This window comes from Oncorhynchus mykiss, chromosome 25, assembly GCF_013265735.2.
Source record: "Oncorhynchus mykiss isolate Arlee chromosome 25, USDA_OmykA_1.1, whole genome shotgun sequence".
Taxonomy (NCBI): Eukaryota; Metazoa; Chordata; class Actinopteri; order Salmoniformes; family Salmonidae; genus Oncorhynchus; species Oncorhynchus mykiss.
The window spans coordinates 33,064,425-33,077,036 of NC_048589.1; the positions used below are offsets into that span (position 1 = coordinate 33,064,425).

General features: G+C 42.2%; 1 pseudogene; it reads right to left on the reverse strand.

Moving 5' to 3' along the window:
- Window positions 1-9,108, reverse strand: part of LOC110504227 — a 32,872-nt pseudogene extending 23,764 nt beyond the window's left edge.
- Window positions 9,109-12,612: the final 3,504 nt, after the last annotated feature.

Consider the following 12,612-nt stretch of genomic DNA (forward strand, 5'->3'; position numbering starts at 1 on the left):
AAAACTCTACACATGATAACACCGTCAGGGCCAGGGAAATATTTATACCCTTGCAGAAATGTGCAACGGACATGTCTGACCAGCGCAGGGCTGGCTAGGAGCATCTGACCAATCAGAGAATGCGTGATCATTGCATGGGCGTGGGGTGCATGGGGAGAATCTGATTGGCTGAAGCCACGAAGTGGAGGTAATAGCATTCTCTCAAGTGAGGGGGAGAAAAGGTGAGTATGGGCATTAGCCAGACTCTGTGGCTCCCGCCAGACAAAGAAACACACACACTGGAAAATAGTCCTAGGACCTGGACTGCTTACTTGATGAAGTGACGTTCAGTTATTCTTGGTAAATTGCATCCCCCTTTCTTTTTGGAATATTTATATTTTAAGATATTTTGAGCAGTATAACAATACACACCAACAAAACACAAATCTAAACATCTAGACATGGAGTAGACACAGCAATGATTGCTTTCTATGCCTGTTAACAAAATTCCAGGTGGGAGAGAGGCAAGCAGGTAAAGAAAATGAAGACTGAAGGAATAATCATGTGAAAGATCTAGGGTTACATTTGAAAAACAAATCTTACCAAAATTAAGTAGCTTATAGGACTACCCATATGGCCAGTGTGTTCCATACAACAGCATGTTAAAGTTGTATTTATTTTTGGTTCCAGGTGGAACCCTCTGTGCAAAACGTTGTACATGGAACCCATAATTGCTATACCTGGAACAAAAAGCATTTACCTGGAACCAAAAGGCATTATTCAAAGGGCTCCCCCATGGGGACAGCCGAAGAACCCTTTTAGGTTCCAGATAGCACCTTTTTTTCTCAGAGTGTGCACACACTTACTAGACAATGTTGAGATTGCAAGAAAGGCATTTACTGTACATGTGACATTAAAAACTTGAAACTATAAACTTGATATACACACTCACTCACAGACACTACACTCCCACACAACACACACACACCGAGTCATGGCTGAACGATGACAGGGATAACATACAGCTGGCTGTGTTTTTGTTCCATCAGCAAGATATAACAGCTGCCTCCGGTAAGACAAGTGGTGGCGGTCTGTGTCTATTTGTTAATAACAGCTGGTGCATGAAATCTAATATTAAGGAAGTCTCGAGGTTTTGCAAAAACTAAAGCAGGAAGTACCAGTGACTCGCTCAATAAGGAAGTGGCCAGATGAAGCAGATTCTAAGCTACAGGACTGTTTTGTTAGCACACACTGGTACAGTGTATATGTTCCGGGATTCTTCCGATGGCATTGAGGAGTACACCACATCAGTCACCACAACAGCATCGATTACGTCGTCCCCACAATGACCGTATGTACATACCCAAACCAGAAGCCATGGATTACAGGCAACATCCGCACTGAACTAAAGGGTCAGATGTGACAGGGCTTGCAAACTATTATGGACTACAAAGGGAAGCACAGCACAACGTTCCATTGGAACACAGGAGTGATGGTTGCTGATAATGAGCCTCTGTACGCCTATGTAGATATTCCATTAAAAATCAGCCATTTCCAGCTACAATAGTAATTTCCAACATTAACAATGTCTACACTGTATTTCTGATCAATTTTATGTTATTTTAAGGGACGTAAAATGATATTTTCTTTCAATAACAAGGACATTTCTAAGTGACCCCAAACTTTTGAACGGTAGTTTACGTGAGAATGCTATTCATTAACTACAGCTCAGTGTTCAACACCATAGTGCCCTCAAAGCTCAACACTAAGCTAAGGACCCTGGGACGAAAGACCTCCCTCTGTACCTGGATCCTGGACTTCCTGACGGGCCGTCCCCAGGTGGTAAGGGTAGGTAACAACACATCTGCCATGCTGATCCTCAACACGGGGGCCCCTAATGGGTGTGTGCTCAGTCCGCTCCTGTACTCCCTGTTCACCCATGACTGCATGGCCAAGCACGACTCCAACACCATCATTAAGTTTTCCGATGCCACAAGAGTGGTAGGCCTGATCACAGAGAACGATGAGCCTATAGGGAGGTCAAAGACCTGTCAGTGTGGTGCCAGGATAACAAACTCTCCCTCAAAATGATCAAGACAAAGGAGATGATTGTGAACTACAGGAAAAGGACGACCATACACGTCCCCCATTCTCATCGACGGGGTTGTAGTGGAGCAGTTTGAGATCTTCATGTTCCTTGGTGTCCACAGCACCAACAAACTATCACGGTCCAAACACACCAAGACAGTCATGAAGAGGGCATAACAATGCCTATTCCCCCTCAGGAGACTGAAAAGATTTAGCATGTGTCGTCAGATCCTCAAAAAGTTATACAGCTGCACCTTTGAAAGCGTCCCGACTGGTTGCATCACTGCCTGGTATGGCAACTGCTTGGCCTCCGACTGCAAGGCACTACTGACGGTAGTGCGTACGGCCCAGTACATCACTGGGGTCAAGCTTCCCGCCATCCAGGACCTCTTTACCAGGCGGTGTCAAAGGAATGCCCCCAAAAATGCTAAAGACTCCAGCCACCCTAGTCATAGACTGTTCTCTCTGCAACTACACAGCAAGCGGTACTGGAGCACCAAGTCTAGGTCCAAAAGGCTTCTAAACAGCTTCTACCCCCAAGCCATAACAAATGGCTACCCGGACTATTTGCATTGTCCCCTCCCCTCACCCCCTTTTTTATGCTGCTTTTACTCGGTTTATTATCCATGCATAGTCACTTTACCTCCACCTACATATTACCTCAATTACCTCGACTAGCCGGTGCCCCCGCACATTGACTCTGTACTGGTACACCCTGTATATAGCCTCGCCTCTGTTATTTTCTTATTTTTCATATATTCATTTTATTACTTCAGTTTATTTTAGTTAATACTTTCTTTAACACTTTTTATCCTTCTTAAAACTGGCCAGTTGGTTAAGTGCTTGTAAGTTTGCATTTCACTGTAAGGTCTGTTGTATTCGGCGCATGTGACAAATAACATTTGATTTGATCGTTTGCTGCTGCTATTCTGTTCTTCATTTTACTCTTATTATTATCTATACATTTGCCTAGTCACTTTATCCTGCCTTCATGTACATATCTACCTCAAATCCCTCCAATACCTCGTGCATCTGCACATTGATTTGGTACAGAGACTCCCTGTTTCCATCTCCATTCTTGTGTATTTTATTTTATTCTTCTCACTAATTTTTAAATGATCATATCATTTTTACTCTGCATCATTGGGAAAGGTTCATAAGCAAGCATTTCACTTCCAAGCCCACACCAGTTGTATTCGGCACATGTGATAAATACAATGTGTTTTGATGTGAATACTCAATGACAATTTTGTCAAGAAGCTCAATGGTCTTTGAGGGACTCTGAACTTAGTTGTTAAATACATGATATTGCCCTTGGCATTTCTGAATTAGTTTTTGAGGGTCTGGAATCTTCGCCACAAATTCCTCAATTGGTTGTCCCTTGAGCCTGTTTTCATGTGTGAAAAGTAATGTTGTGTATGTTGACTCTTCACAAAATGTGGTCTCAATTATCTTTTCTTACATGCATACATTTTCATACTGTTCCCCCATGGGAATCAAACTCACAACCCTGGCGTTGCAAGTGTCATGCTTTACCAACTGAGCCACACTGATGACTTTTCTTCTTCTGTGAAACTGCCCTAACACTCTATTGCAATGATCTTTTCTTATCACGCGGTAAAGAAACGGCCAAGTACTGACCTGAATAACATTCATATCACAAAGAGGAAACGATTCATCTCTTTGCTTCATCTGTCTAAAAAAAAATGTTATCTGTAAATTGTATGTGCTTTGTGTTCATAGATTTTTTTTTATTACAAGGGGAGTGCAGAAGCTTTTATGAATTTGCTGCACACATCTACAAAATATGAATGACACAAGCTTGGAATCGGGTGTGCTTGATTTCTTTACACAACCACTTCAATTCAATTAAGCCCTCATAATAGACCAGTAAAGTAAAGTGTTACCAAATTATTTATGATGGCAGTCACTTATAGCTTTAGCTAAGACATGTATGAGTCATGTTTTCAGAATTTAAGTTTAGTGTACTGTAGGCCTATGTTTACTGGTCTGGGTGTTCTAGCCACATGTCCAGAGGTACAAGAAGCCCATTAACGATCAGGAGCATCTCTAGTTTATTTTCATGTAGACACCGACATAATCTCTCAGCGCTTTCAAAGGAGAATTTCCATTGAGAATGATTTTTAGTCCAGGACTAGGCTTAATCTGTGTCCAGGAAACAGGACAATAGTGTTTTATTTCTTTGCACGTTCGGATGACTCGTGTCTGAGACTGATGTTGATTGGCCAGTGTGGAGTGGGGAAGAGCACTGTGGGTAACACCGTCCTAGGCAAAGAGGCATTTGAATATGGACTGCGTTGGTCTTTCCTCCCTGACCAATGACTTTTGGAAAGCAGAGGCAGTGTGTGGGAGAGGAGTAACAGTGGTTGAGACTCCATGCTTGTTCAACACTCTCTGTATGCCCCTGGACCTCATCCCTTCCTTCTGGTCCTTCAGCTGAGACAATTCACACCGCAAGAACAGAGAGTGATTGAGACTACATCTGACGAGGTCAATGAGTACACTGTTGTTCTCTTCACAGGGAGGGAGAGACTAAAAAACATATTAATAGAGGAGTTCATTCAACAAGACACAATCCTGCCTCCGCTTGTTCAGAAATGTAACGGTCGGATATATGTGTTCAGGAGCAATGTCATGGCAAACAACAATCAGATCAGAGCTTTTAGCTAGACGAGAAACAATGTCAGGAAACATGGAGCCGTTCACTCTCAGAAAAGACCTAGGTTATTCAGGTGACAGCGAACAAGGACAACAACCAATAAGAGAGCGAGAACTCAGGGCTACCTCAAAACTGCTGGTGTGGGGCTTGTTGGTGATGGTTATTTTTATTATGCTATGCCTGGTGGGAGTTGTGGTATGGGCATTGCTTGGGGTGAAAAATGGGGCCATTGGGTTTGGTATCTCCATCACCCTATCCATTATGGTTGTAATGATCAAAAGGCAAATAAAATACACGCATTATAGATTTTAGAGCCTGACAGAAAGCCGACCACACGTTTCACTCCAAACTCTACACTGTCATCAATTAACTAGCACTTTTGTTTTCAAGAGATCCTGCTAATGACACAAAACAAACTTTAAAAAAAGAATACATGTGAATACCCATTATCATGTGTACTGTATATGACTGTTACACACTAAGGGCTCTATTTTCAGCTGGCTCTAAGGAGTGGCAAGTGTCAAACGCATGTTAGTTTGGTCCTGTTAAAACTGTCGCACTGGCATATATTCGGCAATTTACCTGTCTATCAGCTAGCTTCTGCTGAGGGGGAGCGGTGGCAATATTTGAGGTGTGTTCTTAAAAACAAGCGCAAAAGTGACAATTTCATACAGTGCTAATGGGAAGTTAAGACCCACAAAACGCAGTCTATAAAGGCATGGATTTTGAGAGTGGAAGCGCAGCCTACCCATTCATTACACACAGTGCCCATGGAAGAGAGATGTGCCTTTGGTGCCAGTGAATTGTGTATTTAGAAATAATATTTTTGGAGAATATGCCTCACACATAGGCAACGATACAATTGACAGGAGCCTAGTATTTTTTATAGATGTGCGAATGTTATGCATAAAAACATTTACAGTGCCTTGCGAAAGTATTCAAACGTAAAGATATAAAACTTTTTTTTTTTTGTGAAGAATCAACAACAAGTGGGACACAATCATGAAGTGGAACGACATTTATTGGATATTTCAAACTTTTTTAACAAATCAAAAACTGAAAAATTGGGCGTGCAAAATTATTCAGCCCCTTTACTTTCAGTGCAGCAAACTCTCTCCAGAAGTTCAGTGAGGATCTCTGAATGATCCAATGTTGACCTAAATGACTAATGATGATAAATACAATCCACCTGTGTGTAATCAAGTCTCCGTATAAATGCACCTGCACTGTGATAGTCTCAGAGGTCCGTTAAAAGAGCAGAGAGCATCATGAAGAACAAGGAACACACCAGGCAGGTCCGAGATACTGTTGTGAAGAAGTTTAAAGCCGGATTTGGATACAAAAAGATTTCCCAAGCTTTAAACATCCCAAGGAGCACTGTGCAAGCGATAATATTGAAATGGAAGGAGTATCAGACCACTGCAAATCTACCAAGACCTGGCCGTCCCTCTAAACTTTCAGCTCATACAAGGAGAAGACTTATCAGAGATGTAGCCAAGAGGCCCATGATCACTCTGGATGAACTGCAGAGATCTACAGCTGAGGTGGGAGACTCTGTCCATAGGACAACAATCAGTCGTATATTGCACAAATCTGGCCTTTATGGAAGAGTGGCAAGAAGAAAGCCATTTCTTAAAGATATCCATAAAAAGTGTTTAAAGTTTGCCACAAGCCACCTGGGAGATACACCAAACATGTGGAAGAAGGTGCTCTGGTCAGATGAAACCAAAATTGAACTTTTTGGCAACAATGCAAAACGTTATGTTTGGCGTAAAAGCAACACAGCTGAACACACCATCCCCACTGTCAAACATGGTGGTGGCAGCATCATGGTTTGGGCCTGCTTTTCTTCAGCAGGGACAGGGAAGATGGTTAAAATTGATGGGAAGATGGATGGAGCCAAATACAGGACCATTCTGGAAGAAAACCTGATGGAGTCTGCAAAAGACCTGAGACTGGGACGGAGATTTGTCTTCCAACAAGACAATGATCCAAAACATAAAGCAAAATCTACAATGGAATGGTTCAAAAATAAACATATCCAGGTGTTAGAATGGCCAAGTCAAAGTCCAGACCTGAATCCAATCTAGAATCTGTGGAAAGAACTGAAAACTGCTGTTCACAAATGCTCTCCATCCAACCTCACTGAGCTCAAGCTGTTTTGCAAGGAGGAATGGGAAAAAATGTCAGTCTCTCGATGTGCAAAACTGATAGAGACATACCCCAAGCGACTTACAGCTGTAATCGCAGCAAAAGGTGGCGCTACAAAGGATTAACTTAAGGGGGCTGAATAATTTTGCACGCCCAATTTTTCAGTTTTTGAATTGTTAAAAAGTTTGAAATATCCAATAAATGTCGTTCCACTTCATGATTGTGTCCCACTTGTTGTTGATTCTTCACAAAAAAATACAGTTTTATATCTTTATGTGTGAAGCCTGAAATGTGGCAAAAGGTCGCAAAGTTCAAGGGGGCCGAATACTTTCGCAAGGCACTGTATACGTGTGCAGAAAGTGCCGTGGAGTGAGAGAAGTGATTAATGATATCATGCTTCTGACCCAATCATTTTTAGAAATCGAATTGTGTGTTAAAAAAAAATAATAATAAATATGTATTTGATTAAAAACCTAACTAATTAGAACGATTCACTGTCCATGAGTTTATAGTGAGAATGTATGTAACAGGGTTATATTGGTGATTCCCCTTGCCACTTTATTGTTAAGCCAATGGGTTTTTGGTTTCAGTTTTGTCTTGCCTTCACCTACTCAACATGGCATCTTATTGGCTGGTTTGCGTAGCTTGCTTACGAGGGAGGATGTTTCAGTTAGAATCGTCCCAGTGAACAAGCGCCAAACCAGCGGTAAGATGTTGGTTGCAAAGCACTGTATGTCAGAAGTGATTTTATTCTCCTAAGTGATGATTTAAATGTACAATTTATATACATTTGTTTGCAAATGTTATTAGAACACCACACATAATATTTAGCAGTTTTTGGTGCATATGTGTTATGCATTTTGTTGTAGAGAATTCCAGCTAATACTAACTAGCAACTTACTGTGTCTGGTGGGGGGGTTCGTATATTTTGTACAGTGCGTGAGTGCAGAATTGGATGGTGAGCCGTGCATTGCATGACGTGCAATTTTGTGCTGTTTCTATCAGGTACATTGTTCAAAATATTATATTGTATATTGTAATTGTTGTATTATTTTGGTAACTACAATGTCCCAGTGAACAAGCACCAAACCAGCGTGCGTGAGTGCAGAGTTGGATGGTGAGCCGTGCATTGCATGACGTGCAATTTTGTGCTGTTTCTATCAGAATAAATCTCCATGACTGGAGCTACACGTTGGGAGTTCGTGTCGATGATTGATTATACACAACGCAAGAAGAGTATTGTTACATGTACATGTCTCGAATGCAATGCAATTTCATCTGCTAGGCCTATTTTTGGAGAAGTGCAAATATGATCTTACAATATTACATTTGCAAGCAATATAACAGCGAGTGAACATTCCCCATTTATCTTTATATTGGATATTTATCCAGCTCCTGTGAAAAGTTTGGATGTGTGTAAAACTTTCATAGTCTAAACTGCCTTCATTATACGCCCACATGGAGCAATTATGGTGCCTTTAACTGGATTTAGGAACCTCCTATTGTTGTTTCGTTTTTATTTAGAATTTGATTAGAATTATACACTATCTTTTAGTTCTCATCAATAGCCTGGTGAATTTAATCTTGCTTATTGACTATGTTTGGCATGTCCAGATTACAATTTACATTAGGCCCAGCCCCTATATCAGTGTGAAGGCTATAGCCAGTTTAACAATCTATTTCCATATTGAAGAAATGCAATTAGAACAAAGTGGACTGAAAATGTTCAACATATTTAGCAAATATGGGGGCAGGTTTATTAACGAACTAGGCTACAAAGGACTAACATTCGAATTGAAATTGAACGCAATACATAAAAGACCGTAAATAGACAAGCAACCACATGTTTAACCAGGGAGCACGTTCTGATTGTCCAGTGAGGGGCCAAGCGTCGACACACCCACAAGCCACCACCAGCTACAGTATTGTGCCCATAATTATGGTTGTGAAAATAGCTAAAATATTTCTGACACACCCCCGAACCTATAACTCTATCGCCAGCTCTAAGATTGACCATTGAGTTAGGTTGTTGAAATAGAGCCCTACATTTTAAATCAGATTTTCGATAGATGTCTGTACATTTGTAAACAGTCAATCATCTCTCAGTTATATCTAATTAATTCATTAGTTCATGATCACCTTAAGCTGTTGCAGTACTCCATGTGATATTTCTGGTTCATCAGGAACGTGTTCTTGTCAACATCTGTCATGGTTGTGTGGAGAGACGGACCAAGGCGCAGCGTGATTAAAGTTCCACATATTTATTTACGCGATACTTCCAAACAAAAAGAAACAAACAACGAACCGTGACACCAGAGGTGCCACATGCACTAACTCAAAACAAGATCCCACAAAACACAGTGGGGAAATGGCTGCCTGAATATGATCCCCAATCAGAGACAACGATAAAAAGCTGCCTGTCAGGACTTCTAGAAATAGTGGGTGGAGGAGTCAGGCGCAGAGAGCAGGGTAGTTAGATACGTGGATATATTTATTCCCAAAGCAACAGAGTATCGGTCAACGCCACACACACGGGCGCTAAAAGACCCAGTCCAAAACAAACAGGACGAAACGGTTCGGGGAAATAAAATCCACAAAAATCACACACACCAATAACAGAAAAACAAGCCCGCACAAAAGCCGGCGGGCCTACCGGGTTTAAATTGCCCAAAACCAAACCTAAACAAGAAACAGGTGCAACTAATCAGACAACACTAAATGAAACAGAAAGGAGATTGGTGGCAGCTAGTAGGCCGGCGACGACGACCGCCGAGTGCCACCTGGACAGGAAGAGGCACCATCTTCGGCAGGATTTGTGACACTGCCTCTGATTGGAAACCATACCAGGCCAACATAGAAATAAAACACCTAGATAGGAACACCCTCCCCCCTAGTCACACCCCGACCTAACCAAAACAGACAATAAAAAGGCTCTCTATGGTCAGGGCATGACAGTACCCCCCCCCCCCCCCCCCAAAGGTGCGGACTCCGGCCGCAAAACCTGAAACCAACTGGGGAGGGTAGGTAAGGGGGGGTGACTAGTGTCAGTGGCGGCTCCGGTGCGGGTCTTTGCCCCCCGTACAGACCACGAGTCGGGCCATGGAGCCGGGTTGGACGCCGTGCCTGGACTAGGCACCGGTGCAGAGGAAGGCTCCTGCCATGGAGTGGGACTGGCCGCCGTGCCTGGACTGGACACCAGCTCAGAGGAAGGCTCCTACCCTGGAGCTGGACTGGACGCCTTGCCGGGAAGCTCAGGACTGCTGACCCTCGCTGGAGGTTCCGGAACATTGACCGTCGCAAGAGGTTCCGGAACGCTGACCGTCGCAGGAGGTTCCGGACCGTGGTTCCGGATCATTCATAAATGACCAGCATGGTCAAATAATAATAAGGCAGAACAGTTGAAACTGGAGCAGCAGCACGGCCAGGTGGACTGGGGACAGCAAGGAGTCATCATGTCAGGTAGTCCTGAGGCATGGTCCTAGGGCTCAGGTCCTCCAAGAGAGAGAAAGAAAGAGAGAGAGAGAGAGAGAGAGAATTAGAGAGAGCACACTTAAATTCACACAGGAATAGGACAGGAGAAGTGCTCCAGATATAACAAACTGACCCTAGCCCCCCGACACATAAACTATTGCAGCATAAATACTGGAGGCTGAGACAGGGGTCAGGAAACACTGTGGCCCCATCTGAGCACACCCCCGACAGGGCCAAACAGGAAGGATATAACGCACCGATATAACGCACAACGCAAAGCGCAGTGCCTGGACACAGCCTTTAGCCGGGGCGAACAGCCCTTAGCCGGGGCATGTTGGCCATATACTACAAACCCCTGAGGTGCCTTATTACCGTTATAAACTGGTTACCAAAGTAATTAGAGCGGTAAAAAGACATGTTATGTCATAACCGTTGTATACGGTCTGATATACCACGGCTGTCAGCCAATCAGCATTCAGGGCTCGACCACCCAATTTATAAAAAGGATTATACCACACCCCCTCGCGCATTATTGCTTAATTATATGATAGTGGTAACAACATGTGCTCCATCCCGTCCCCGTCAATTCAACGTCTATTCCACGTTGGTTCAACTCAATTTCATTGAAATGACATAGAAACAATGTTATCTCAACCAGTGTTTACCCATTGTGATGGCTCTGGTGACAAGTATGATTGGTTGCTTAGAGTTGTTTGAGGAAACAGCATCAAAGCATGGTATGTGTGTGTAAATAGGATGCAAGACATCCCACTACTTCCCCGTATAAGAGGTTGTTGTCCTGTAAAGGGTTATACTATTTTGGTCAATATCAATACCTGGATGTATGACCTGTATCTTTGCCATATTATCTACCCACTAAACATGTTAACTTGACTCACATCTTTCTGCATTACAGTCTTGTTGTCAGTCAGTCTTATGCAATGGTAGCAAGCTGTCACTTGATGTCAGTGTTGTCCAATGATAATACAAAAATTGAATTGTTGTTTTGTGCCTTGATTCTCTCATCAGTGTCATCCTCTTGGCTACTATGGATACATTTTAATTTAGCACAAGTTGGATTCACGCATGCACACACCCACACACACTCACGCACGCGCACACGCACACACACACACACCTGCACGCACACACACACTTCAGGTAGAACCTACAGTAATATTTTCAGTGTTAAGTTCAATGCTTGTCAACATACCCAGTGTTATTAATAAGGATGATCTTCTCAAGTTGTATCACTTTCTATTTTATCATCTGAAACACAAAAATATATATATTTTCTATGTTCTTATACTTGGGGTGCCTAATGTTCTTACACCTACTATCTGGGGACAAAATTAATTTCAGCGGCTTTGATTGTGGAACTATTTACTTTCTAAATGTGCATATTAAGCCCAATCACAAAGTGGCAGCCACTTAAAAGGAATTTAATTTGGGCGGCGCTTTGCTCCATTGCCTGTCACTTATTAGTGAAGCTGCCAGACAGAAGATTTAGATTTAAACTGTCCTCTATTGGACTGCCAAGAGCACGACCAGAATTCAAATTACGCTGCTTGTAAGAACCTAGCTTAAAAACTGCATGCTATGTTGTAAAGTTAGAATGAATTGAACTATACAAGCCTCCTCGTCATGTACACAAGCAACCTCTTTAAATGCAGTCGGAAAGGTTTAACACCAGTGAGTTAAATCATTTGTGAAACATTTGCATACTGTGACATTTTCTAAATGGCAGGTATAGAAAGAGGCAAATGATCAAGTAGAAGTTTGCAGTGTTTGTATACAACTGTCAAATATATGCTGTATATTACATACCTTAGACAGCCAAAAGGGAAGTGATTTGATTACTTTAACTTTTCTGTATTTTCACACCTCAGTGTCACAATGTTGGGTGCACATGTGCTATTTATATACTGTAACTGCACAGCAACCAACACATCATGACTAGTAGGCAGGTATGTGTCATTAATTCAAGATTGATAAGGGAGTTGTGATACCAGATTCATAGGCATCAAAAGATATTCCACAGTAATGGTGTCATGTACCGTATGTTTTCTCCAGTGTTGTGGTGCATCAAATATTTATTTCCCTCCAATCTATATGAAATCATCTTAGGGAAATACCTTCATCTTATCTCACAGGAGATTTACAATAATTAATAATTATGTATTTAACTTCTATAGCACTTTTCATAACAGAAAGAAATTTCAAAGAAAACCAACAGAGGCCAA